A 3,791-nucleotide genomic window follows, 5' to 3' on the forward strand; every position below is an offset into this window, starting at 1 on the left:
AGGAAAGAGACACATAAAACCGTAACTGAGGCCAGAAAATGAATTAGAAAAATCCCTGGGTAGCTCTAACTTATACTCGAGCTTGCTTGCTTGCCTTTTTTTTTTTTCCTTAGACTGCACAGTTCTTTACTCCTCATAAAATAGCAATTACAAATATGACAGAAGTCAGTGACCCGTTACGGCAGGCCTCAAAGGCTCGGGTAAAGCTCTGCCTTCTCGCAGGCTGGAAAGGCCCCACGGTCCCCAGACCCAATGTCCTCAGGCTTTCTGCGCAGCCTTTAACGTGCCCCCAGGTGAGTGGCAGCCACCATTCCCTTCAAATGTCTTAGCATTTGGTCCAACAGGAACAACAAACCTGTCTGTGTGTGTGTGTGTGACCGTGCCATCCATCCCTGTCTGCCCGTTCCTCATCCCTTCTCCCAGCAGTAATTTTTTAACCTATTTGCCAGTTTCATCCAAATTGCACAAAGCCTCCAGGTCTCCTCGGCACGGAGACCCTGCAGGGCTCACAGCAGCGTGGGGCTGGGTGGGGTTCGTGCTGCTGCTGGGAGAAAGGCTGCAGTGCAGAGTCGTGCTGGACGCGCGAAGATTCCTCAGAGGAGACCTCCGTTACGAATACGACTCTGACCATGAGAACAGAGCCAGAGTTTGTATCATTTAAGGCATCGGGAATATACACTTGGGCTTCTCTCTCGCGTGGCCTCTTTTGTATGCACTAAGACATGAACTCCAGTTCAAGCTTTCTCTTCCACTGGGTCATTCCTAACTTTTCTTCCCCAATATTCATGCGCAGAACTATATTGTGGCTTTCCTTGGAGATAAGAATATTGCTTACAGAGCATGTGTGTGCTGCATTAATGTGTTCCTTAGTCCCATTTTATTTTACTTAGTAACATAAGAATATCCCTAAATTTAATCGCCATTTACTGGCGATTGGGTACCTAATTCAACCCAAAAGACCAGAATTCACTAAAAGGCATAAGATTTGTTCTTTAAAAGCATTAGAATAATGATCAGACACTAGCTCAGGCTGTCATGATAAGGTTAGCAAAGTCATTTATTTTATTACTTTATCACTACTTGTAAAAAATAAATTTGCCACCTAGAAATGGCAAACTCCATTTACCCGTGTACTGGTCTGTTCAACATCCTTCCTTCAGGCTTTCGCTCTTGCCTTCCTACCAGCGTATTTCTACCGAGCTAATCAGGTTTTGTCGCCGCTTGGGGACTACGGTAATTGAACCTGTCTTTGTGCTCTTTTATGCCAATGTCCAGTTACATGGATTTGGAGCTGCATTATCATATTCTTAGTCAAATGAATATCAGATGCAAAATCATCTCTCTTCATAATGCTTATGCAGCACTCTGTGTCCTCTGTGTTGATGTGATTATACAGATAAATACTTCTGCTGGAACCATGCTGTATAAAATCTGTATGACAGGTACAAGGAAATGCCTTTGCCCAGATTTACGTCCACATGCCGCTGTGCAACTAGGAGCCATAAATCTGGCTTTGTCTGTGGCCAATAGCCACATTCCAAAATCACGTTGTGAATGTGTGTGCGTGTCAGGCTGTGATGGATGGATACACGCACAATGGTCACAATCAACCATCGCCAGCAATTCACTTTCTTTCTTTCCCAAATTTTCCCAGTACTTCATATGTAAGTTTAATATCCAACGGCACCTTCTCCAGATTATAACTCACGACCATCATGTGATGCTTTAGAGTTCCTAGTCCCTAATACAAACACCATGGACACATGATACACTCATCGATTACAAACGCATTCGGCAGATTCACATTTGTTGCGATGGCTGTCCCCCCCTCACTTTTTGCCAGGTCGTGTATCGGGTCCATGCTACGCCGGCTTTATAACGGATCAGATATTGTCTGTTATCTCACATCCAGTAGAAAAGCGTGAGTCAACATCAGTATCAACTTAGCATGCTAACTAGAATGCCGGGAGTTTAACTGGGTATTCATCCTTGCTCTACATCAAATCTGTATGTTGGGTCCTACGAAAGGACACAGACTTCATCTTAATTGTTGTGGAGCCCCTGCCTGAAGAGCAGATTAAGTGTGTTTGTGTAGGATCCAGATATGCTGCAAGCTGTAACATCATTCTCTCATTTTTCCTATTATATTATGATCACCTGCTATTATTCGAGAGTATTTCAGCTCCATTCATGATGCATACACAGAAAAATGTTCCACACCATCATTCTGAGGGTAAGCTATCTAGCTTGAATGAAACATGATCGTTTCTGCTTCAAGCAAATGAGAAGAGACTTTCTATTTTGCACATCACTGAGTTCTACATTTTGGCACTGTTTATTTTACTGAGCCTACATTACAGAATTAAAATATTAATATATTGGTGTTATTTAGACAGTAACTTGAGTATGTCTGTCATTTATATGAATTTCCCAGGAGGCAGATGTTTCAAAGACACGATCAGAGAACAGAAATAACTTTATCTTTTAAAATCATGAAACATCCTCTCCCTTATTCCCGACTACAGGTTTCAGTGACACCAACAACGTGCTCAGCACATGCCAGTCATCCCATGTCATCTGTTCAGCACCTCTGGCCCTATCTCTCAGCTCCATTTCTAGTTTTCCCAATTCAGCACTCCCACCTTTCCGTGTTTCTGGGCTCTTTTTCCATCACCTTCCCAGCGCTCTGGGGTAAAGGCGGGAGGGTGCTTGGGCGTTAGGGTGCAGACTTGTTCAAGCGTGTTTGTTAGGAAAAGCTCTGCTGGGAGAGCCCCAGGGGTGATTAACAGAGATCTCAAAAGGTAGTTGACATTTCCCAGACTACGTGAAACTGTTATGCTGTCTCAGTGAGCAGCGTTCGCTGGCTTCCAGGCAGCGCTTCAGTGTGTGCGTACGATCTGGCCACAGAGAAATAATCACCCAAGAAGTCTCTGAGACAATCTAGATGGAGGGAAACGAGTGTGTCGATGGGAGGTAATGGTTTCACAGGGTCCCCACATCTTGACTGGGGACTGGAAAATCTCAGGTCTACTTTCCCCCTCCTGCAGCCTCCCGGGTTTTCGTGACCATTGCTATGAGAGCAGGGGAGGAGTGTCTGACCCTGGTGTTTGAACGTCCCTACGGCCATTGACTAAACTTGACTAAAAACATGAGGTCTCTTGTTGGGAAGTGTCATTTTCAGATGTGCTTCTCTCCCATCCTGACTCTTTGGACAGAGATGTGTTTTAATAGCCCCTCCATCTCGATGCTGATTCAGACTGTGAGCTCCTTAAAGCAGCCCTGAGCCAAAGGAGGGCATATTTTCCAGTGACAGGTTGAAAGAGTTACAGCCCCTTAAATCAAATTAGTAGACAGCATCTGAGTGGGAGCCTCTGGAAGATGAATGAGCTGGCAGTTTTTAAAGAGTAACAACGAGGTAATAAACAAGATTAACACAAAACTAATGGAGGAATGGAGATAAATACAGGGAATGTCCGTGTAATGTCAGAGGGGGTTGCATGCCAGACTTCTGGCAACGTGTTTGAGACAGGAGTAGGTAACTCGTACCTACTAAATCACAGACATAAATCCTACGCTGTGTTAACGGAACATGAATGATCTGCTCTGAAGTGAATGGGAAAAAGGAAGGGAATTCACTGTTCGTGATAAAAAGAGCTGCTAACCTGAGCTGCTCCTTTTTGTCCGAGGCAGGTTTGGAAAGGCACTCCAGCTGCCTGATGATGCGGATGGGTGTGCACGTGGCATTCAGTCCCCAACGTCATAAAGATGCCCCCTGAAGAAGTCCGTATGCT

Source organism: Aptenodytes forsteri, unplaced genomic scaffold (genome assembly GCF_000699145.1).
Source record: "Aptenodytes forsteri isolate BGI_AS27 unplaced genomic scaffold, ASM69914v1 Scaffold267, whole genome shotgun sequence".
NCBI lineage: Eukaryota > Metazoa > Chordata > Aves > Sphenisciformes > Spheniscidae > Aptenodytes > Aptenodytes forsteri.